General features: G+C 36.4%; 1 protein-coding gene across 3 annotated transcripts in view; it reads right to left on the bottom strand.

The window, feature by feature from the left end:
- TSC22D1 (TSC22 domain family member 1) overlaps positions 1-25,993 on the bottom strand; it is an 89,433-nt gene that overhangs the window by 52,894 nt on the left and 10,546 nt on the right. The window contains exons 2-3 of one of the 3 annotated variants that reach the window (XR_004081695.1): positions 6,855-6,961; positions 122-311 (exon numbers count right to left, since the gene is read on the bottom strand). The exons of 1 other annotated variant lie outside the window; for it this stretch is intronic. The gene's annotated coding sequence lies outside the window, so the exon portion shown is untranslated. Of the gene's footprint in view, positions 1-121; positions 380-6,854; positions 6,962-25,993 lie in introns of all 3 variants that reach the window. One more of the 3 variants, XR_004081694.1, reaches the window with a different exon arrangement.

Genomic DNA, 25,993 nt, shown 5'->3' on the forward strand with positions numbered 1-25,993 from the left:
CTTTCCCTCTTTCAGCTTAGAGAGGTGGAAGACAACATCAACAAAAAAAAATGCATAGAGAAACAGCATAAAGTCATCCTTCACACCTCAGTGGATGGCAGTTCAAAGGGGCCCTACCTACCTGCAACCCTGTCGTTTGCTTCAAGAACTGTTTGCCCAAGGAAAAAGAGACGAGCAAATCCTGGAAGCAGATCCTTCCCCAAAGGAAGTTTCTTTCTGAGTCTGCAACCTGGAGCTTTTGCTTGAGACTCAGTCCTCTGAGCGGATTCTTTCTTCAAACTCTCACACTGGTTCTTTACTTTTGTGGGCAGCTGGAAAAAGAATGAAGCCGTAGGCTGAGGCAGGGACTCCATACTTCCAGGGTAGGGAGGCAGAAAGACTGGAGGGGAAGGAAAAGTGCTAGTTGGTAACTTCTTGAATAATGATCTGTATTCCCTCATTTTCTGCCACACAGAGACATACACATAGTCACTGCAATAGGGGAGGATGACAAGAGATGAGTACTAGTACATGCAGTTTTTTCATGCTTTGATGCCAAAAAAAACCAACCCCAAAGTGTTGAACTGTGAACTTTCAAGACTATTAAGACATCTAGCAACAGATGAGATCAATCATAAGATGTTTTGTCCAGAAAGTTCTCTCAGTTTGTTACAAGTAGATGCAGGTGGGGGGGAGGGGGAAATTTAAGCGCTCATTTCTTGGAAAAATAATCCAAATCTCTCCTCTGTTCACTTTTTCTCAAGTGAATTAAAAATGGCATCTATTGCAATGCAGTGAACATCTCCCCATAATCTCTTTTAAGAAGAAATGGTCATACTTACCTGAATGTTTCCCTCACCAATGACTTCCTAACACCTCTCCCAACTCCTCTGTAAAGGTCTTAGTCCAATCTCAAGTACTCTACTTTATTTCCAAAATCACACTGATTGAACACTAATAGTAGCTTAATGCTGTTGTGACAACCTTTGATCTCATCTAGGCAGATTATGATTGCTGTGGAAGATAAGAACCTACTCATATTCCTGCATCATATTTCTGGATTTCTAAAATACTCCTCTTTTTATTTCTGAAAACCCAAATGTCCTAGGAGCTGTGAATTACGAACAATAAACAAAAGTAATGTGTAAGAGAGCTGAAATTTTCTTCTTCACAAATCCTGAAAGCTGGTTAAGACTCCTGTGAAATTTTATAAGTAGCATGGAGCCCACATACAACAAAACAGAACCAGAAGTCACTGGACTTCCAACAGCTACAAGGATAGCTGTTCACATATGCATTTACTGGTTATTATCCACTGCAGTACCTTCTGCACAACAGCAGTGCCAGGCATCTGCATGTGGGGCAGTCATTGTGCTGAGGCACACAAGGCACCATCACTTTACCAGACAGGCTCTTCTTTGCTCTTAAGACATCAGGTAGAGCATGATCCAACAGTTAACCAAGGAGGTACATTACTCATTATGTTTGAAGAATTTTGCTTAATTAATTTTGGGGCAATTGGTGGTGTTTCTTCATCCTCTCCTCTAGAGCACACACCTAAACAAAATAGCTTTATATGGTTAGATACCTCACATGTTCTTTAATTACAAGTTTTCTGCTGCTCAAAAAAGCTTTCTTTCGTTCATTGTGCTCAAAATAATACAAGAAAACTGGGTGGTGAGGGAAGGCTTTGTCATTAAAACTACAGCAATTTTGCAGTTAGAGTAGCATACAGGAACTCGTGACAGATAAAGCCATCAAGGACAAATCCTGATAACTTAAAGTAATTAAAACAGAAAAATCAGCAACTTCTTTCTAGAGAAACTGCTTGGGCATGCAGAAGGATACTCTGCTTCTTTGTTCCTGAATATGGTTACAGTATGTCAAGCTAAGGTAAGAGTTTTTAGTATAAATAGAAAGAGTGGTTCACAAAAATAGGGTTCTTTTTTATTGTAATTTCATTACTTTTCAGCAACTCAAGATCAAGATATGTTTCTATGCCTTTCAACTGGACAAAATATTGTCTCATTATTTCAGACCAACTTTCAAAGATTAGAGAGTGAGGCTCAGTCTTTTCATCCCACATGCATGTTCTTGTTTCTTCCTATTCAAAGAGAAAGTGATGAACACAAATATAAATGCCTTGGCCAAGAGATGTCTCCAGGCTGATGTTTGTACTCTCCTCTTCCAGTAAAGGAGACAGAAGAAAACAAAAGAAGATAAAATAATAAAAAGAATGTGTTCAATGCAAGTGTCTACTGCTCTGTATCTGCTGGCTAAGAAAAACATTATAAAAGGACAGTAGCAGTTGAAAGCCTTAGTTCTTCTTAAAGACTCCCTTGTGAAGAGAAGGTTCTTTTTAACCAGATAATTTGATAAGTTCCTGAGATTCAAGGCATTGCAAGTTGCTCTAATACTAGTTATCATTCAAAACTATGATGCCATACACAGCACTACAAGCTTCATTTCAGGTGATGCATTGAAGTTTACAAGCACTACTGACTTTCTAAGTCAATATTCTTTTCCAGCAACAGAAGGTATCAAGATATTCAAAACAACAGAAGGTATCAGAGCAGATCAGCCCAGACAAAGCAGCATGACCCAGCTTATTGCAGAGTCCTTTCGAACAGGAATCTGTCTAGCACCTCTGTAAGAAATAGTTCTTCACACAAAATACCCTACTCAATGGAAAAAATTCCAGATCACCTTCAATACACTGACATAACCTACTGAAGCCTCAGGAGCGTAGGAGACAGGAGTACTTGGTCTTATTTGATTCATGCCTCTTCTTGAGCAGAAGACACAAAGATCCAAAGTGAAATTTAATGGGAAAATAAAAAGCACTCTGAGGATTTTGTCCATTGGTGTTCTCACAGAAACAGCTGAACAGTTTCTGGAAGATCAATCTGAAACAAGCTGCTAGGTAAGAATTTAACATCAAGTCATTCTCTTTCATTAAGATCATGGTATCTTTCCTTTTACAACCAAGGAAAAACTCTTATTTTTATCTTTTCATATAGAATTCTTCTCTTGAGCAGACTTGTCTTGAACTGTAAAGAATAAATGAGGTTGGTAGTTTTTGTGTTCTAGCCATCAAAAACCCTAGCCTGATTGATTCCTACACAGAGATATATATTTCAGGCTGAAACAACTAAATCTTTCTGCATTTTGAGATGAGAAATATTAATGAATACCCCATTGTCCTTATGAAAATTCTAAAGAATGAAAAAGAAGTCTAGAAATGACCATCCAAAGTACCTGAATCCCTCTCACAGGAATTTTGGGAAAAGTTCTTTTGTTGCCTCATATCAATCACCAGGAGTGATTTGTACTACCTGGATGGGATGTTAAGTCAGCTTAAGCAGCTGAATATCCAACAGCTCTTCTCAGTCACTGTACTGCAGTTTGTTGATTTACCTCAAGGGCAGCCTCTGATGGGACCCTTTGGGCTGAAGCAGAAAGAAATTATGGCTGTGATGACACAAGAAAAACACGCTGGTGATCTGCAGATAGAGATGAAGCCAGGAAATCACCAGCACTTCTGTTAGTGAGCATATGGAAGATGGTCATGAATCCTGTAATCAATACCCTCATCTTCTTTGGGCAAAGAGAGGAATCTCTGCCATGTGTTTCCATTATGCCCTGACTGCTGATAAATATGCCTGGAGGAAAATTCCCTTTATTGCTTTCTTCCTTCTCTATAGGGCACATTCCACAGCCAATTCACGAGTCACTGAGGAGTGGTCTCCATTTTTCTGCATCAGTGAGCAGAAGCTCAATAGCCAAGAAATTGAAAGTTTAAACAATTAAGAGTAAACTGTACAGGATACCATCTGCAAAATAAGCAAAAAATTGAATCTCCATTTGGTTAATGGCATAGAATATAAGCAACAATACTTTTCATATTTCTAATACTGCAGCTCCAACAACTGCAGGATCCAAGCAGAAGAACATAGAAAACAGGACAAATTACCATACCCAATTCAAGTTGCCTGCAGTCAGATCTAATACTTCTCAACACTCAAACTGAAATTTTAAAGCATTATGCAATTATTTTAGATCTAAGGTGCAACTACCCCTGCAGAGCATTTGCAGCTCTTATAGTTGCTGTCTCCTGCTGCCATTAATTACATCTCTAGATGTATGTGCAGGCTGCAAACCCACCATGGGATCTACACACCAGCAACCAGTTGAACTGTTATTCAAAATAAATATTACAAGAACAACAAATTTTAGTAAAACATCATTTTCCCAGAAACTAGCACCAACATGGCTCATGTATTAAGTATCAAAATGAGTGATATAAGCTGTTTAAATTCCAAGCTACTGAAACTACAAAAAAATAGTAGCTTTCCAAAACTTTTTGGTCTAGGGCATTTGTGGGGGGGGAAACAGGAGGAGGAGACTTGATTGGAGAGAAGGGCAGAAGTCATTGAATATTATAATAGCTACATTATATAATGTTATTTTGCCCCAAGATGGATAGAAAAGGCAGCAAAAACCTTGGTCTAAGTGTTATTTTTAAGATTATCATGCAACCTGTCACTAAAAGATAAATATGCCAACAAACAGAATGGCAACAATCTTGACTTTCTAAATTCCAGGAGGTGTTTTAAAAGCATTTGGCCTCTCTCCAGAAATGTTTTGTGCTCAACTTCTTTAAAGGCCTACTAGACCCCAGAGGGTCATAGCATTGTCGAGATTATCAGACAAGGCATCAGACAATACCTAGCTAAGACTGGCAGAGGTACCAATCCCCGAGAGACCCTCCATAAACTCTAGTTTAGGAGAGGCAAAAAGCCCTGGCTTTTCTGAACTCAGCATGACACAGAATTCCAAAATTATATATAGCTATCACAACACCACACATTTGAGAAACACAGCCAATATTTCTTGGCACATATACAACAACAGGAAAACACTAGAGGTATGAAAATGAATGATTGGTTGATTATAGAAAATACTACCTTTTAAAAACAATTCCATTAATAGAAGCACCAATTTTATACAATTAGAGAAATGGGTATTTGCTAAACAATATTATAATTATTTTTCTTTTTTAAACTGTTTATATTGCAAGAATATTTTTAAATGTCCTCATTAACATGCTTTTTATTTCTTGTCAGCTTTTATGCCAAGTACAGTTGAAAGCAAGCCTTTTTTGGCCTAACTAAACCACATTTTAATCAGATTAACAGACTTTATTGGCACTAACATACATTTCTGTCATAAAAACAGACCTTCTTTCAGTCTTAGGGAAATTCTATGCTTCTGGGCAGAGTGCATGAGCCAATATTTTAAAAAAACCCTTTTTTTTAAGACATCATATGATGGCTATTTGTTTGCTTTTTTCTGCTTAAGAAAGCCAACTAGAGAAATAAAGGTTACAGCATTTCTTTATACCTTGAACTTCCTTGAAAAAATTAAATAAAACTTGTAGTTTCTTAATGTTAACAGTGGTTTTTGTATTTTCCTTTGTAGCTCTTGATACATAGCTTGATCAAAATAATTTGATTCTATATACATACAATTAGGTAACAAATTTCTTACACAATTTTTTTAAAGCATCATTTCTCTTACTAAGTTTTCAATCTTCATATATTTCCTACACTTCTCTGGTCAGAGTCTTCTAGACTGGCTATCTGTAGAACCTGGAAGCTGAAATACCACGCACAAGGAATGTTAGAGGAGTGATTTCAGTGCTGTTCCAACAGCCACATCAGACTGGATGCTTGATTTTGTGGGGCTTTGGGTGGGTTTTCTGGTTTTTTTGGTGGGTCTTTTGGAGGTAGGGTGAGGTCCTATCTGAATTTCCAGATGAGAACAGCTCAAGGCTTTTCTCTAAGTTTTGACACTTCATGACTTCCCGCTCTGGTGTCTGCAATCTCTGGAGAATTCAAACACAGCAGAGAAATTCCCCTCTCATGCAATATTTACTCCAATATAAATATTTAATAGATTAATGTTAGGAAAAGGCAATATCGGCACACTGATAAATAAAAAGCTAAACAAATTACCCGGGTTTTTTAAGTCATCAGTTTCACCAAGTTTTATTCTGGAAAGCACTCAAAAGTTGTATTTCATATTTGAGCATTTGCGTTACTTTCCATATCAAGTCCTGATTTCTACAAAGGGTTTCCTTACTCTTAGAGTTAATAAATCTAGAATGCACTCAGAGCAACGGGCTTGATCCCTTCTTCATTTTCAGAAGCAGTAAGAACTCTACAGCCCAAACTGAATTTTCTAGTAACTGTTACAGCTCAGGCACAAAGTGATGTCAATGCTATTGTCAGCTGTCTTAGTTCTTCAGCATTAATAGGTCTGTGATGCAACAGAGGCTTATTATTGTCTAACATGAGCAGTTGACAACGAAGACGAACTGATTTAGTCATGACTTGCAAATGATGTGCAAGCACACCATAATACACCTCTGTAATACAGTCTGACTCTCAGGTTCAAGACACAAGTTTAAAAAGTCTCATATGCAGTCAGTGATGCTTTAGATCAGAATTATATTTTTATATTTTTACCTAGTATGTGTTAACAGTACATGAAAAAATCATTCTAAATTGTCTTGTACTGCTACCACCATACAAAATATGCTGTCTTTAATTAGCTAATTAAATGTTTTCTGAAGATTTGCTGACTTAACTTTCCTTATTGGACTAGTGCCTCAATTCACCCACATTTCAGTATTAAATTAAAATTGCATCATTTTTTCCAAACCGCTTGGAATAAGACCATTGCAAGTTTTAAGAATGTTTCAGTTAGCTGAGGTAAAGGCCATTTGAAATGTATAATTTTGTTCTGCTTATGTAAAACTATTTGCATTGAGTCCCCTTATCTTCTCTCCATGCAAGCACCTTCACACCTACCTGCTTTGATCAGCCAGAACTCCAAGCTTTTGCACTAGACACAATTAACTTTGGCAGTGCCTCTTCACAGGCATACCAGTGTGTAGTGTTTGACTGTCATTCTGTATCTGTTGAAATATTAGCACTTGGTTTAGCTTGTATACAAGAAAAAAAAACAGTATCAAGTTATACATAAAAGAATACATACAAAACCACTGATTTCTAGGCTAGGCATACTGTCTTCACAAAAATTATTCAGAACAGGGAAAAAGTCAGACATCAAATAACCGTACCAAAATAGCAACTTACCCCACTGACTGATCTGGGCTGGAGAGTGTTTAACCATACACTGAATCTCACAGGACCCTCTTTCCTGCATTTGAGTCAAGATTTCATTGATAAAAATAACCACAATCCAGGGCAGATAGAAAAGAGCTTCCCACGCACTCAAGGCAAACATGCAAGATGGTATCACAGAATCATTACGGTAGGAAAACTTAGGAACCCTCTTGAAAACAACACTACCTTTGAATCATTACCTAACATTTCTGTTATGATGAATATCTACAACACTCAGAGTTTATTTTTAAGCGAGTCTGACAATAACATACAATGGAGGTATTCTTGACATGACTCTTTTAGCATGAAATTAGTTGCCTGATCTCTGATATCTGTATCAAACATAAGTAAAGGTCAGTGTTTCCTCAAAAGAGTTGTTACATTAAATAAAATGCTTCTGCCTAACACCAAGTTGCTCACAAGCACAATCAGGTAATGATTTGCTTTCATACTTACTGCAGTTCATTACAATAATGTGCAATAAAAGACATTTAAAAAATTTAAAAGACATCTGCATTAAAAAAGTTACTTGGAAGATGCTACCCATCTCCAAAGCTGGGACATAGAGCACTGGGGCAGGGGAGGACATGGGGAAGGGTATAATTCCACAACTCCAGTGGAATCACTTGATCACCTGCATGTGGCAGACTATTCTCAAAGAGCTAATAATTTCACCATGATAACCTTGGCCTTTAAGGAAATGAATCATTAACTGGATAGCACAGATTTTTGAACTCTACTATATCTATAGTTCTTTAACTGCAGCAAGACAATACTGAGTACAGACTAAAAAAAAATGTATGCAAATATATGACAGGCATTGGAACTATAATGTCTTTAAGGTCCTTGCAACACAAACCATTCTGCAGTTCTATGAATCTAACTGCAATTTAGGTAACAGTGGTAAAAGACACTATTGACAAAGCTCAAGTATTTTAAAGGGAAGGTTAAGAGATAAAATGTGAGCATTAACATTCTTCTTACACACTACCAATCCATCTTTTTTCCCCAGTATGCATTAACACATCTTCCTTTTCTCCTCTTCATCAATTACATACAAGCAAACAGTTATTCTGAAACAGTGTCCTAAATAATAATGCAAAAAAAATTATGCCTGTGCAGCAGCTTGCAATCAGAAAAGCCAATATCATCTGATTACTCTGTTCTCCAATTATCATAAGGCAGACTCAAACCACCACTACACATTCATTTGCAGCATGAATATGTAGCAAAACCAAAGCTAGGCTGATGTAAAAGCATGATACTATGGACAAGGACATAAGTAATCCATCTCCCCATGGCCCAGGCAAAGTACACAATTCAAAGGGGAGGAACCAGAGTTACTATGAGGAAGCCAAATCCAAACCAGCTTAACAATCTGCTCAGAACTGGAGTTAGCATTAAACACAGAAACATACAAGTTACAGGAAAAGGGGGCTCATAGCTAGTGTAACAACTAACTCATCTCCATGTTTGATTAGAACCATTAATTTTGTTCAGAAATTGACAAAGTTAATAGAAATTTATTTAGTTCACACACAGGGTTTGTAACTCCATGGACTTGCAAATTTTCTAGTTATTACATTTAAATAGTTTGCAAACATAAACCTCTCATACTCAACAAGATTACTGCCTACTGCACAATTCTTACTGGGTCTTCAAAAGCAAACAAACCCAAAATAACAGAAGAAAACAAGTATTTCTACTGCACATCTCCCACAAAACCACTTTTGAAGCCACTGTTAATTTTATATCCAGTGTCTCACCTCAAAGAACAGAAGAATGGACCAATGAAGTAGATGAGCATGGCCCTGTTTTTGCCTCTGCAAGTACAAGGTGAGGAACATAAAGAGGCATCCCCACCATTACTCATTCTGATGGACAACCAGCAGCTATCCAGGTAGTACACCCCAAGTGGGGAGAGCAGCAGCAGCCCAGCCAGGGTTTCTTTTCAGACAGTCAGCAAGTCAAAATAGACAAAACAAAAGGGAAACTACAACAGGGAACATGGGAAAGAGATATGAGAAAACTGAAATACTGGGGGCAAAGTGAAGAGCAGCATGGCAATAAGAAAAAGGGTAACTGCAGTGCCACAGTCAACAAGACTTTTGACAGAAACCCCTGAAAGTCATGCACACAGTTTTTTTAAAACTCCAGTACTCATGGATCTTTTTGTTTCTTTCTCAAACATTAAACAAAAATACCCAGGGGGGCAAACATACTTGAAAATAAAATCTTTCAAGGCGGGTTCCTACATCCTACATTAACCCTGTAGCAGAGCCACTGACTGGATTGAACTCCACTGAATTCAATGCTCCTGAAGCATTAACTTTATTCATTTACGAAGCCACTGGCAGGACTAGAGTCAGTGTTATGGGTATAATACTTAGGCTTCAACATTAGCCTGACTACTGCATCAGCCATGCTATTTTTAAGTACAATTCAGCTTCTTTCATGATCTGATGCAAGTCTATATGGTTTTTATCTGGTTTTTAAACACTGTTCCAATGCAAGTTGCCATCTTATTTGCCAAATATTTAAGAACCATTCTAATATCACACAACAGTATCTGCTGGTAAGAATATTTATTCATAGAAGTGGCTGCTATGCTTGACAAGAGAGCTAACATTAAAATCTATCCTTCTAAGTAACACAAAGCTGCCAAAACATTTTTTGTTATTACTTCCATGTTACTACTTTAGGCTGAATGAAGGATAGTGTAAAAACATCTGCATCACTGTGCAAAAAAATTTAAAAGCATCACATGTACCCTGCAACCAAAACTTTTCTAATAGAGGCCCAAGAATTTAGAGTGGACACTTGAAAAATCAGACTGTATCAAGGTTTAAACAAGCAAAGCAGAGGGATTCTCAGGAAGACAGCTTTCAGTCTTGAAAATCTCCAATCAGCACACAGCTATTTGTGTTGTAGTTCAAAGAGCCTGATCAGTTGAATTTACAGCTTATAATTTTAATGCATTTTTAATTCTAAATTTCTACACACAATTTTTTGGATGATCAATGAACACATTAGCACTTACCAGAGCTGGCAATCAAGTACTTGAAGAAATTAGGCCCTGTCAAGAATATTTTGCAATGGATATAATTGTTCTTTCCCACACTTGTTTTAATTGCTCATATTGGGAGAGAAGAACATGAAGTTCCCAGTTTTTATGTACCCAACATTTTAGAAATCTATTCCTGCACCAACCAAATCAGGGACAAATGTTTTGAATGTCTTCTCCAATTGCAAATGGCTTTGAGTGAAGAATCCTTGTCCCAGTTTCAGGAGCATCCTTCTTTTGAGACCACTAGTACAAGCGTATTTTAGAAAAATATTAAGTGAGACTATTCTGTGCTAGAATAAGTATCATCCAAGAGACAGCATGAAATTGAGAATAAATTATAACTCAAGCAGTTTTATTAGAAAAACAAACCTGTAAAAAAAAAAAGGAATGCAATAGTTAAGTCAAAAGTACAATAGAACTACACGTGACCACATTCTTGTTTCACCTAACACAAACCAAAGTTCAAAGTATTTCCAAAGAAGCAAAACCACACTTATGAAACATTTATGAAAGGTAGTGTCATACCCTCTCAGAAACAACATGTCCCTCTCAGCATTAAAAAACGCTCACCTAAAAGGCTAATTGAAAAAAAGAATTTGGGAATTGTCAATCTAAGACTGTAGCAGAAAGGCAAAAGAATCATTTAGTCAGTTTTGCTGAGCCTTCCCCAGTTTCTATGCTGTGTATCTAAAGAAGTGCCTTCCTACAATTTTCAGATAGCTTACAACCTCGGAAACCATTTTAAAGTCTGATTTGTCAGGTAATTTAACTCAATTAGGAAGCTAGAATCATTGGTTTGTTTCTCATGCTGACTTGATCCTTAGACTTGCCTTCCTTTTCACCAAGACACACTCAGGATAACGTTTGCAACACTAGCAGTTTGTCAGCCATAACACAAATGAATCTTAAAAACACACCATGGGAAAACACATTCAGCATTTGTAAAACTACCATTGTCATGATGAAATTATTGGTCCCCAAAATACAGAACCTGGGAAAGGGAAGACAGACTTCCAGATACCTCCCTCTCCTGTTTATTTTAATTTTCAACATCCAAGCTTTTTGAAAAAGTTTCACAGAAGTTCATGAAAAGGTAATCAACAGGCTCACAACAGGATGTTTGAAGAGATACATGCAGGTGCCAATTCCTCCACCTTTTTTTTCCCTCAAGTTACCTACCAAAGCCATTTAACAATCAGCAAATAGGAAAAAGAATAGTTGGAATAAACCTGAACAATGGTTCAAAAGCATATTCCATTTCCTTGGCTCCAACACACTCACTCTGGTCTGCTCACTGGCCAAAGTAAACCCACACAAAGACCTAACAAGTTCTGAATTACTGGCTAATGATAGTCTGAGCGTGTTATTTTCACTCCCATCATGCATTTATACCACATTCTCTACCAGATCAGAAGACACAAAATGAGAAAGTGATGAACAGAAACTTTCCAGTTCTAGAATATCCAGAAACGGTATAGTGAACCTAGGCCTAGTGAACCCTTGAGACTTAGAGATGCATACAACAAGTACAATGGATGTCTCTCCCCTTGTGTGCCAATCCTGCCTATCCAGTTGCTGCTTCCTCTGGAAGGACTACAGGACCTGCACAGGTTGTCAGCTGTCCAGAACGGGTTAACAGTGCACCACAAAAAGTGGAACTGCTGACAGACAGCAGCAAATTCTCTGCTACGCTCTGTCAAACTTTGCAATTCTTTACTTCAAGTTTCTGTTCCCTTCTACAAACACCAGTGAAAAGGAATTCAAACACAGGAACAAAACCAAGACAGTCATTCCTTAGGTATCCCCCCAAAATATGCATAACAAAATTTAAAATCCTTCAGTCCCAAAAGTTTGAGCTCATAGCAGCTTTGCCAATAGCACTGTAGATTCCAAGACTGCAGGAGCCAGAAAAGGGGACATGATACGGCTATAACTAAACAAAGGATAAAACAGGCAAGCACTAGTTATAGACTGCAGAAGGAACAGTAAGTTTTAAGTTTTTTCATGGTCCTTCCAGAAACTTCAAAGAAAGTTAGACGTTCGCTCTCTCAAACTAGTGTAGTAAATTAAATTCATTAAAAATGTATGTTCCCCATCATAACACACATAGTGTTATATACTGATGGCAAATACTTATTTTTATGATTTGTGTTATATAAAACACAAATTTTAACACTTCCTAAAACTCACTACTTTTAAGTTAAATTTACAATTGTATAATGTATTCAAATAAACCAAATATGGATAATAAACAGCACCACAACTATGGGCTTAAGAGAGACAAAATACTATGGTGAATTGACCACATCATCTTTCCTTTCATCTTCCCAAAACATCCCATCTGAAGCCTTTCAATAAAACAAACCAACAGGTCGAGGAGAAAGGCAAAGGTAGAGACAGTAACCAGAGAAAGGTAAAGGGACATTAGGAAGGAAGAAATCTCTTTGAAACCAGGCAGCCACTGGAATTTACAGCAGTATCTATATAAAGTTTTATGAAAAACATTGCTAGGGAAAAAAATCTAAATAAAATACAAGTGTGCATCAGGAGCAAGTTAAAGGTGTTCTAGAGAACCAATACTTAAATGCAAGCTTAAGAGGATTAATAAAACTCTGGCTTGCTGTCCATACATCATCCTAAGATACTTAGGGTTTCTGGTTTCAGTTCTGTGATTGAGGAAGAACATTTGTTTTAGTGAAGCACCACCTTCAGCTCTGGTTTTACAATCATTGGTCCCAATTTCTATGTTCATTTCTCTAAAAATAAAATAAAAAAAATTATCAAACAAGTATCTCATCTCCTTGCTTTGTAACAAATAGTTTAAAATAAAAATTTAAAAATTTATGGAAGTGTACTGAATTTCCCACAGGATCACCAACTAGGTGAGTCTGGAAGGGACCTCTGGAGATCACTTAGTCCAAACACCACTGCTCATGGCAGGGCCAGGTAGCAGAAAGCAGTAAGAAGCTACAAAAGAATACACTTTTGAGATGCAGAAACAAATGGGGCTAGCAACTAACAGACCACCTTCCTCTCTTCCTGCCCATTTTTTTAGAGTGAGTAACAATGGTACTTCTCTTTGTAAGAAAGAGAAGCTTCATTTTAGAGTCCTGTGTTCTACTTATTGTGAAAACAGGCTTTTTCTTTACAGGAACTATCAAACATTCAGTGATGTACAATGTGCCACCAGCCCACAAGGTAACTATATTTAACATATCATTTTGACACCTGATTATCAAATTGGTAAACTTTCTTGTTTACACATGTGTCACAATTTGATATTTCCCAATTTAGGGGAAGCCTTTCTCTATTTGTCAGCAATTTCTTCCAGGCCATATACCATGCCTCCACTGTCAGGAACTGTCTATAACTGATTTGTCACTAAAAACTTCTCTACACCAGAATTAGGGTATCACATAAAGAGCTTGCCATCTTAAAGTCTTAATTTCAAGAGTGTAAATATTTAGTAAAGATGTTAAATTCTTTTCCAACTGAAACAGTCCAATAACTGTATTTTTTATTTATAACTACTTGTTTTGAAACTGAAGAGCAAAGAGACAGCTACAGGAAATGTGTGAATTTTTTTCTATCTATCTGCAAGACCTAGGAAACACCAAAAGGCATGAAAAAACAAAGTGTGAACAGACACAGAAGCTTCAAAGAGCAAGTTCCAAAAAGTGCAAAGACAGCAAGCAATGTTCAGGGACACTATTTTGATTGACTTCAAGAGATTTTCATCAGGATGCTTTGGGACACACAGGTTTGAAAAGAGTACATGGCAAGACTACAAAATGAACCAAAAGAGCAAGAAAGCAAGTAACATAACCACTCTGGAACATGAATATTGGCAGGAGGGACTTTTTTGGTTGGTTGAGTTAGTTTGTTATTGGGGCATTTAAGTGTTGAGTTATATTAAATACAAAAGAAGAATTAAGGAGACAAAACTGCTCTTCCCTAGTTGTCAAGCGAATACTGACAGTTACTTGGGACCCACTAAAAACAGTGATTTATTTAAACTGGACCAAAGACTGAAATTGTCATGGGCATTCCATATTACACTTCTTTATTAAGTATTATAAAATAAGGTTTTAAACATCAAAGACTTTTTTTAAGCAAAGACATCTCTTCTAGTTTTCATAAACTAATGGCCACGTTAATGATAAAGAACACATTATACTGCAAACACAGTAGGAGAGATATAACACAATGTGCAATCTCAGTGACTTGAAAAAATCTCTTGAAATACATACATGTTTTCAACTGAAGTTATATTAATAAAAATCTTAAATATATAAATAGCTTCAAAAACTATTCAAATGTCAAAGTTATGAGAAATTAAAATCTTCAAGGAATGTATCTAGATTCCTATTTTTGAGTTTCATTGTTACAAGAGATAGATGAAGTTCAAAGAACTAATATAATCAACTCTGTGTCAAAACCATGGCAATTCACATTTCCCTCTGTCTTGCTAATGTTCCTCAGAGAGCCATTCTGACAAAAAACCCCAAAACACTGATAAGCAGTTGTAATACAAATACTCAATTTTTAGACAGCTATGAGTAAATTCCAATAGAAAATTCTTCCCTAGATACATCACTCTTCCTCCAGGGAAAAATGGGCTCCAAATATCTAGAAATAATAGGCATTTGTCAAAGGCTTTGAAATTCATTCTGCCTAGATACAGCACAGAAATAACTAATCACATACAAATATCTTAGGAATGCTTTTCCTAGATCTATCTAGGACTGCAAGAATTATTAAGTATCAATTAAAAAGTTAAGGAAAGTATTTGTTCATCTCCCTTCTGTTGGACTTCCATGCATTAAACCTGAGGTTTAATGGGATTTTATTAATTACTCAGTAAGCTTTTTATTACATAGCTAATTATCTGAACTGATTACATTAACCTTTAAAAGAAAAAAACTATTAGTAAAAAAAAATAATTTAACAGTTTGTTTTGATGCTGAGATGCAATGTAAGGTTCATTTGTGCAACATCTGAAAACCTTAAATTTACATGAGGGGTCATCCAAACCAGAACAGAAAATCAGCATTACAACAAATACCTGAATCAGGTCACACAGCACTTACAACTGGTCGCATATTCCATATGAATTTCAAATAATGTCAAAGTATTTGCTTTTCCGCCTCATATTCCAACAAATAGTACATTTATTGATAAACACACTCACTGAATTTCTACATCTATTCTACTCCATCTGATAACTCCTTAAGCTTCTGGACTTTAGCAATTTCTATTTTTTTTCAAGTAAGAGATATACTAGAATGACTAACAAGCTTTACAGTCAAGATCTACATAATATGCAAGCTTTTCTATTCCCTTTTGCATTTTTTTAAGGACAATGACATCAGGGGTCATTAATTTCAAAGCAATTTACATAGCATAAATTATGCACTGAGCTGCTCTGGCTTATTTTTTTTCTGTGTTCAGCCTTACTCTGCTTACATTTCTTTTTTTAGCTAGAAGAACTTCAGTACCATCTTGGTACACAGTTTTTAAAACTATTTAATCCACATCAATTAACCAAACCTAACTATCCAAACTTGGCAATACTAGAAACTCAGCAATCCCTTTCATAACTTTCTTCCATTAGTCTCAACCCATAATTACAAAAGCATGAATGTTTCCAAAGCACAAATAGCAGTGACAATTCTTTTCAAAGGCAAAACAGTCAATACAATTCTTTATTCTAAGTAATTAAAAAGAAGAGTATCAAGAGCACCTTAGCTTAAAGTCCTCATCCAGCAAAAATAAAATTCCATCCATCTCCAAAGCCTATTAACCAACGTTGCATACTTCAAACTCTTACGCTGAAATCCAAACTGATTGCATAATAGAAGGTTTTGCAAAAGGCACCTATTAAAATTTCTGGCACCGAGTTATTAGACTAATTAGATTTATAAACTTATCCAACCCAATTGCCACTGTTCTACAGAATCACATGGCTAGTTCAGAGTTTAGTTTCTTATGCTGTTGAGCCATTCATCACAAGCATATCTGGTTGCATCCAGGAAGCAGCACATACACAGACACTTCTTACAGACACACTTTAAATATCATACAGTACCATAAATATGGAAGACAAAAAGACAAGAATAACATTTGTAAGTTGAGCACAATGCTCTAGTCAATGACAATATGGAAAGTGTTTCTGAAATATGCTAGCCAGTCTAATTACATATACCTAAACATACTCAGTACAGTGGCTTAAAATAACGGGCTAAAACAGCACCTACTGCTAGAGGGCAATACCTGGAAGAAGAGGATATACTTACAGCCTTGGCTATATCTTCCTACCTGCCCCTTCTCACCCACCAGTGGTTTATAAACATGCCCCACATGAAGATTTCTTACTAAAGAACATACTCCTTTTAGTCTTGATTATCAGCGCACCTTCTTTATCCTGTATGTTGGGTACTTAACCACCTTCATGAGCACAGTCTTCCCCTGCAGTCAAGCTTCTACTCCTGATCTTCAGAGGCAATTTATTGCTCAGCCATATATACAAATTGCTTCTCTTTTGTGATACAGAACAAGTCCAAAAATCACAGATCAATAAAGTCCCAACTTCCTCAGACCCCTTTCTCCTAGGATGCTTTACAGAGCATATCAGCAAAGCTATATTAGAGAGGATCAGGTACATTTTCTTAAGAGTAAAGCTACACAAGTAGCATATACATGTAATTGCACCACCTTCCTCCTTCTTCAGCAGTTTTTCTTCCAAGAATGTAAAATGCTTATATGTCTGTGCCTCTTCCAGCAGACATGAGCAAGATGTGGCACATGGTAAGGACTAACGGAATAAGAATTTTAATTGTTATTCTTTTATGTGTATTTTATTCCACTCCCGTAATTCTGCACCTATTTTCAGAGAAGTTTAAGATATTCAAAGCCTACTGAAAAAGTAATCCATCACCTCAGTGTTCCCAGCAAACAGCATATTACAATATCACCCAGACAATAATGTGATGTAAATGACTACCCAGCATGAGGAAGAAAAATTTCCTGAGTAATAGTCAAAGTATAAATAGAACACTTGGGTAATCCTTATTTTAGGCACAAGTAATTTAGCATATCCTAATTTCATATTCAAGATGTTTCTCTAAGGCTATGGAAAGATACTATAGAGCAACTTACTACATAAAATGGGTTATAGACAGAAAAAAATGGATGAAGAATAGAAATTCATGCCAAGACTAACACTAAGGAAACCCACATTTGCTAACTGGCCTCATACATTAGCTACATGCCATGCGAAGCCTTGGAGTATACTACACTGGGTTTTGAATTTTGTATTTTCAGAGTAATTCTCTCCAATGCTACTTCATGTGGCAGCAAACAATATTTGAAGTAACATTTTCTATACAGTAAATACAAACTAGGGTTATTTATTGACTTTCATAACTGCAATTAATTTTTACAAAAAATGCCCAAGTTTTGCCAAACCTTGTATATTTCAAATAAGATCAACAGCCTTCCTGCATTTCAACATTTATTATTCTTTTTACTGTTGACTTGCAACATTATGCATTATTTCTATACAAGCCACAGCACATTGCACCTTAAAACCTAATCAAACATCCTCTCCAAACACTAAGTATAACTCCTGAAAAGTTTGCAGACTCCTCCAGCCTCTGAAGCAGAGGTCTGGAACAGGTGCTGTACATCAAACACAACACTAATATTTAGCCAGAGAGAAACGGCAGATCCAGTACCTGGGCCTTGTCTTTACCCAGATTTTGACCCAAGTCCTTCCCACAATGCTACCCTTTGGGGGCTCACATTCAGATCTTGTCTAAGCACACTTGTTTCCACACACTCGACAAGATACAAATTTCCCTCTCTGCTGTTGGATGGATTAAAACAAAAATACAGCACAATGAAAAGAAAGCTATTTTCAACGTATTTCAAACTGGAAGTTATAAATAAAGTCAGAAAAACCCCCAAACGCCTAAGTAGATTACTCGTCTCCTTTAGGGTTTAGTGATCTCTGACGTGCTTCCTGATCTGCAGAGAATCAGATATGCCAGCAACTCAAGTCCTGGAAAATGTGCTCCAGCATTTATTAGCAGCATAAAGTCAAATTCCTTCTCTATGATAATTACTTTAAACATCTGAAAAAGGAGCATTGTGATGAGGGCATACTTTTAAAACTTATGCCAGATGTCAGAGCCTTGGTAACTAATTTTAAAACAGTAACTCCTGGTCTCCTGGTTACAAACATGACCACAAAGAGACTAATCAACCTAAAACGTCCATTTATCTTTTTTTTTGGTATTTGGGGAGTTGCTTTTTTTTTTGGCTGGTTGGTTGGTTTTTTGCTCGTTTTTTTTTACTGTGAAGACAGTTCACAGCAACTTTGGTAACAGCATTTACCCAATACAATTACACATGGAAGCATACGAAGCATTTACCACCCTTTATTCCAAGTCCTGCTTTACGCAGCAGTAAAATTGAGAACCTGGTAATATTAAATGCTTGCCATTTGCCTATTTATTCATTAGCAACACCTATGAGTTATCCACAGATACTCTAAGAGGGGTTTAGAAAGATGCCTACTCTAACAGGAGGCATCTTTCCTACCCTGAGGCAGGATGTAACTGCCAAGAGTGAGGAAAAGCAGAGAAGGAGGCTGCTAAAGGCCACCCCTCCCTCTGGCACCAGCAGTGTCCTGCCAAAGCACAAACACACCTCAATTGCATCAGGTAACCACTAAACCTACTGGTATGTTTAGAAAGAAGAACTGACCTAGAAAGGCCTACACAGTAACCTGGCATGCAACTAAGAATTTGAAAAATATACACAAGCAGGGAGAACAGAAAAATACAGATACTGAAATTATTTCTTTTTATCTCACTGGTACAGTGACCACTTGATTCTGTACACAAAAAGTTTGAGTACTTCTTTGCAGCTACCTACCTACATGCACTCCTATAATCAGTACAATTATTTTGTGCTGCAAATAAGAATTCTTGCCATCTAGTGTGTTTTCACAGGATTTTAAGCTCACTCTCAAATATTTGACTAAATAGGTATATAATTGGAAAATATTAGAAAATTTAAATTTAAATATAAATGAAAATTTAAATTAAATTTAAGCAGAAGCTTTTGAAACTTTAACATTTAAGGCATTTTCTTCTTTTACAGGCCTCTTGGATGTTTGCCAATGAGGCTCTAATGCCAGTGCTATAACATCCAAAATGCTATTTTGAGCCATTGCTGTGCTGACCGTTACATTTTTCAAGCATAAGAACAGCTTCCCAAAAAATAATTGTGAATAAGTGGTTTTGTTCTTAATGACACCACAAATATCTTGCTTCTACTTACACAATTTCTGGTTTATGCTTTGACAGGATAGAGTAGTTGCTACCCTTTCCCCTACTTTTAAGGTGCAACAACCTCTAAACTTTTTTTTTCCTGTAGGTCTCCACAGAATCTTAGGCCAATGAGCTCCACAGACAAAATCTTTCTTAATATTAGCCCAGGAAATTCTACCCATGGTCTCTTGTTCCCAAACTGTTTGAGGGCACATACAGTCTAGCTCATGTTCTAAGCTAGCCCTCATTTATAATTTAAAGCACAAGGAAGTGACTATGCTGTCATAGCTTTAAGGCTCCTTATGAGTCAATGTCTCAATCAGAAGTCTGATGTAGGTTTATCATTCAGCTTTAGAGATTTACTTCTTGGTTTAGGTATTACTTGGTTGTTTCATTTTGAATTCCTTCTAATCCCTGTAGATTATCTTTTGTCATTTAAGAAAAATACAACACCACAACTCAATTTTGAGAAGTTGTGGGCCTCAGCAACAGCAGCTTTTTGTTTCAAAGAACCAAGTTAAAGTCCCATCTTAATTTATAAGATGGACATTCTGTGCTTTTCACCTGTCCACAGCAAAACCAAGTGACCATTCTGGCACATTTAGCAAGAGATTTGAACTCTTCAACATATTAATTCACCACAGTAATAGTGGGTGAGAGTGAAAAATCCTCAGGAAGGCAAAAATGACCAGGGTACAATTCTCCATTGTACTTGGAGAATATATCAGTGATGTAAGAGAAAAGGAAAGCCAGTGATCCTGACATTGGCTCCACTTCCTATAGACACCAAATGTTTGGAGCAAGCAAACCTACAAGGACAACACAAAAGCCTTCTGGTTCAGTAAGAATGACTTTCTGAGAATACAAAGAAGAGAAAATAATACAAATGGAGGTCTTCTCACAATCTGATGAGGAAATAGCAGCACACCAACTTCAGTTAAATCGCTCATACAATTCTTTTCCTTATACCCTTTTATTGCTTCTATTCTTCAGACCCACCAACAGAAGCCTCACTTTCCTGAACCCAAGTATTTACCATTCATCAGGAGTTCTCAAGCAAACAGCAGATGCTGAACCAAACTGGACAAATGGAAAAAGCACAGGACACAAACCTGAAGCAGAAGAACTCTAAGACATTATTCCCAACTTAGAAACAGAATGCATTAGTTCATGCAGCATAACCAAGCTTGGCGAGTGTTGCATTTTGCCAACATTATTAGGAAAGAAGCAGAACAAAGTTCTGAAGCCTGTCATTCAGCATGTAAGCAGAGCAATAAAATGAAGGTAAAATACAAACAGTTCATTCCAAGCAAAGAAAACACACTACAAAATCTTGAAATGCACTTTGTACACACATAAAACATACTAACCTAGGAAACCTACAATTAACATCAAACAATTGCTTCTATTGCATATAAATCTGGATGGTCTTGGCCCCAACAGTTAAGCATTGATTAAAACAGTCACTTTTCAAGGACATATGGCATCCCCACAACACTCAGTCATACCAGCCAGACTCCACAAAACCCGCTCCAGCTGGCCAAATGCTTCTCCACTAGCCACTTTTCCTTATGGCAATGGGCCTCCTACCATGAACCATTAAGAGAATAACTCTTCTACCTCCTCCCAAGAAATTATACTGAAGGTATAATAGGACAGAAATACATTTCTAGACTCAAAAGTTTCTAGCAGGTAAAGGTTTGGAATTCAAAACCAAAGTGGTCCAAAAGGCAAACCTCAATCCAATATTTCCAAGTTCTTCACCCCATAGGGTGAGGTGAAAGAGCCTTATATACTGAGCCTTCTCAGGTTCATGTTGAGCCTTCTCTTCAGCATCCCTCTCTTCTATTACTGTTATCATCAGTTGCTCAGTTAGGTGAATTAACTTGATCATCCTTCAAGAAAATCACTCTGACAAGTCAACAGCAGCCACACTGACACTTAGGTGCTCATCGCCATGTTTCAAACACACTTTCTATTCAGTTTTAAGTTTCAAAACAGCCAGAAGCAGAAAGTTCTAATTTTCATGTTTCCTATCTGGGCCATCTTCATAAAATCCACCACATCAATACCTAGAGAAAAAATTGCTTGCTTCACCAGAAAAAATTGCACATCTCTTCAAACACAGTATTTCAAACCATTTCTTACCAGTTTGAGATTAAAAACAACCCTTGTTCACCACTTAAGAACAATCTCACAGAAACTAGTCACATTCACTGACAGACATTATAATTAAATAGTATTCAGACATGGCTGGATCATCTTTCATGAAGAAAAAAGCCCACTTTTCCCAGCAATTATTTTTGGTACATTTTTCTTGTGGTCACATTAGGAAGATGAGACTACCAATGTTAGCTACTTTTATTTCTGAAACAAAATGCAAATCTTTCCAGCAATCTAATGATTTCTGAAATGGCTTTGTTTCTAAATCTTGCCTCTTCATCAGAAGCAGACAACATAAATCAGTGGTGAAAAACATGAAACAGATGAGAAAAAACATTTTAAATAAAGGTTACCCATATGCTTGTACAATTCTGCAATGGAAGAAACCATTTTAATAACATAATTTTAAATGCATACCTTGAGTTAGAGTATATAATTTAGGATATAAAATACTAAAGAAAATATTTGTTTCACTTAATATGATTTCTCATATTATAATTACATTTTTAAGAATGGTATCCAAGAAAATTGAAGTTTTTAGTAGAAAATGCATTGTTTAAGAACTTCTAGCATATAATTTACAGAAATTCTACATATCATACATATTACCATCTGCTACAGACAGCCAAAACTTATACTTGACCAATTGTGAGCACAGACCTCACGCTGCCAAGCTGCCAAGTTGAGCATAGCTACACGGCAATATCATTTGATTAATACAATATGTATGACTCTAGTGATCACAGTAACAAAAGCATGAGAAGATTTGTCTGCATTCACAAAGGCTACAGATGTAATCCAGAGCAACCTGACAGCAACTTCAAGAATGTATTTTTAAAGAGTACCTGTAAATCCACAAAATCATAGGATTTTACAGCCAAACTAGAAGGATGGATGTCTGGGATTTCAGTATTGCATGGCTCTTATATTGATCAGACTTATCTTCTGGCTAACATATTATGTAAACTTCATTATTTAACAAAAAGACATCCCAGGGCTTGGGTGCTTTTTTGTTCTTTATTGTTGTTCTTGGAATATAAAAAGAACTAGAACATTTTAGATAGCCATAAAATGCACATGTTTCTGAAACATTAAGAATGATTTAGTCTATCATGTTCAGAGGTTGGAATAGGAGGAAACTTTTTAAAATAAAATTTTAAAAATTAAAACCCTGGACAGCTTTCCTTAAACATCTCCCCAGATAAAAAGTATTAAGAGGGAGGATTACATGGCTTGCTTAAATCCTTTAAGTATCAAGACAAGCCTCTATTTGAAAAATATGTATGAACACCTCATACAAGTTCAATGTCCTTTACAAAATTCTTTGGAGAACTTTTTCAGAGAAAATATTTTTATTCAATAATTTCACAAGAATTTAAAAAAACTGTTCTAAATATTTTAAGAATTTTGACAGTAAACATACATAATAAAGATTCCACATTGGATTCTGATAGTCAGACAAATGCAGGAAGTGAAGATAACTACACCTATCTGCTATAACATGCTAGTATTTCTTTCTCCCCTTCCACAGATCACAGTGCTCTAGAAGCTGAAGGTATCTTGATGCAAATCATTATCTTCCATTTCCATGTTAAATTCCAGTGAACTAACAAGACTGCTCAGTTTCTTCCCCACATCCAACACTTAAGCAGCACTACAGACCTACACACCCCAAGGGCAGCTGGTGAGACCTCCTGAAGAGGCTCCAGCAACTGCCAGCACAGTGCTATTCCTGATGATGCACTTCATTATTAGCAGGGTACAACTCCACAAGAACATAGAGATTACTAATCCTGCTTTGCTGCTCTGTTTTTCCATAAACCACTAAAAACATTTAGGATTTTGCCTGCTTTAAAGCATCTCTGTCTTAAAATCGCTTCAGAAGTTGTATGGACATCAGACACCAAATCCTTCAACATTATCTTTTCCGCTCTTTGTTATAAAGCAGCCAGCAAAGCAGGGCACCAATTCACAAGGCATTTTAGCTACTATCCCATAAATAGGAAGAGGCTGTATTGCCAGCAACTGCATATACTTGACTGACACACTGCATGCGTGACAGTATTTCAAAAACTAAAATCCTTTTCCCCACCAGAAATGAAGAAGAAAACCAAAACCAGCATCATGAACATTTCTTTCACACCTTCTACCCTCCCTCCTCTCTCTCCAATCAAATACAGGCTCAGCAACTCCTCCTTTTCACAAGCAATTACAGAATTGGAAGGAATCTCATACACTTGGAAAGAAAAAAAAATAACATGGAGGTACACACACATCCTACACCAATCCCTGAACATTTATGAGCAATTCGACATTTCACCCAATTTGGGATATTAGGCCTACTACAGAAACACTTGGCAGTGCAATATGCTGATCCATTCTTAACATAATAACCTCATTCAGCAGATTAAAGAGGTACATTTATACCTTGAATTCATTTGGTTGCTACAGTAAATTATTTAACAAGTACTTAAAGTACGTAGTCATTAACTCATGGTTCCTTTTATTTTATTTTCACTTGGTCTTATTTTGTAAGACTGCAAGAAATGAGACTGTAAAAGCAGCAATTGCTCATTCTTCCACCAGTAGGTTGGTTTCGGGTTGTTTTATTAAAAAAAAAAGCTTTATATATTCTCATATGCGTACATACAGGTAAGGAACATTAACAATTTCAGACTGAAGGATTTCAAAAGCAAATTAACCAAGATGTTCAGGAGACATTTCAAATTCAGATCAGGTCACGATTCTTCACTGAACAGCTTAGAACATAAACCATAATGCTAAATATAAACTAATTATTACTATAAAATCCTTTTTGACAGATTTCAGAGATGCTTATAGTCTGAGAATCCTCTACTGAAAGTGACATCAAGAGAGAATTACTATTAATAATGCACAAGTTGACACACACACAATAATCATGAAACATCCTAAGTTGCTCTCCTTCCCCTTACATTCCTTCCTATATGGCAGGCATTACAGCATGAACCCTCACAAAATCCTAAAGGGAAAGAAAAGCATTCCACTTCTGTCAGGCTCAATCTGGAAGTACAAATTAAAACACTGTTTATAGTCCACAGACAGACTTCCTCAGAAAAATATGGAATCTTTCATATGGTACAAAAACACATTATGATATTTCAACACACATACATCCAGTAAAATTATGAAGCTTAAAATAATCTTCCAGGAAATCTACAGAAGCCTTTTTTTCCCTTTGCTTATCCCAGCTCAGTGGCAATATATGCCAAACAAGTCACTCATTATTCAGATTCTGTCTGAGAAATTTTTGCTTGCTTTTCTTCAAAAAGAGAAGTATTTCAAAACTGCAGTCACAACAGACATAAAAGCAATCATACATGAATTACTGGGTTAATTTTTAATCACTGTCTTCCTTAATAGCTATAAGAGCACTAAATATATAGAAACCAACTTAGTATGGCTACATTCTAACATTTTTGATTTCTACAGTTTCTTATATATAAAAATCAACTGCCAGTCATCATCTCTCTTTGTTATCTATCCATGACTGTGATGGAATTGGGTGAAATGAAGGTCAGAGGAAGCTTAAGAGGCATTTAAGTTTTCTCTCATCTTGACAGGGATTTCATCTCTCTACATTGCATAGACTTCAAAGTTACTGCAGAAACATTAAGAGCTATTTCTATAACTTTTATTTGTTTACAAGGATTTGGAGGAAAACACCATTTATAAACCAGCATAAGCAACACTTAATGGATACCAAACTCAGAATTTAACACTTAATGTAACTAAAAGGACTACTAACTAGATATGTAAGAACCAAAGACAATTAATATATTGATAACTCAGTTATCAATAACTAGGACCCACAAGACAATGGATTACAAATAAAAGGCTAACAATATCTGCAAAACAGATGGTGTAACTTTCATTTGATCCACACCTTGTGATCTTACAGGGGGAATGAACCAAGTGTAACAGTGAGAATAAAGAAACAACCATACAGTAATAGCACTGCATGCTGAAATTACGTTACCTGTGTAACTCATCATTAAGAGCTACACTGCAGTACTGAAGTAAAAAAGAACCCTATTATTAAATGCATTAAGATGCTAAAACTATTGTTGAATGTGTATCCACATTCTCAGCAGCTTTCAGTACTATCCCTAGTATTTAGCACAGTACTTTGACACTGTTGCTTAAACAGCTGCTGGAGAAGTTCAAAACTCAGTAACACACCGGGAAATCAAAGTCCTGAAAACTTCCTGCTG

This window comes from Geospiza fortis, unplaced genomic scaffold, assembly GCF_000277835.1.
Source record: "Geospiza fortis unplaced genomic scaffold, GeoFor_1.0 scaffold194, whole genome shotgun sequence".
In the NCBI taxonomy this organism is placed as follows: domain Eukaryota; kingdom Metazoa; phylum Chordata; class Aves; order Passeriformes; family Thraupidae; genus Geospiza; species Geospiza fortis.